The sequence below is a fragment of the Sinocyclocheilus rhinocerous genome, unplaced genomic scaffold (assembly GCF_001515625.1).
Source record: "Sinocyclocheilus rhinocerous isolate Xijiao unplaced genomic scaffold, SAMN03320098_v1.1 scaffold411, whole genome shotgun sequence".
In the NCBI taxonomy this organism is placed as follows: domain Eukaryota; kingdom Metazoa; phylum Chordata; class Actinopteri; order Cypriniformes; family Cyprinidae; genus Sinocyclocheilus; species Sinocyclocheilus rhinocerous.
Window position 1 is genome coordinate 1,489,233 of NW_015640493.1, and position 225 is coordinate 1,489,457.

Below are 225 nucleotides of genomic sequence, written 5' to 3' on the forward strand. Positions count from 1 at the left end.
TTTCATATAAACAACAGAACTGAAATTATATCTCATGTTTATAAGCAACACAGCACGTGAGTGAGAATAACACGATATCTGTCTTTGATCTCGTTGATATCCGTTCACTTCGAGAGGTCAGAACTGTCCGTCTTGACTGCGCTTATTTCACTCCTCCCCTCACTGCAACCGCCTACTCTCGCCTACATTTCAGGCGAGGCGAGGCGCATCTCAAACAAGCCTATT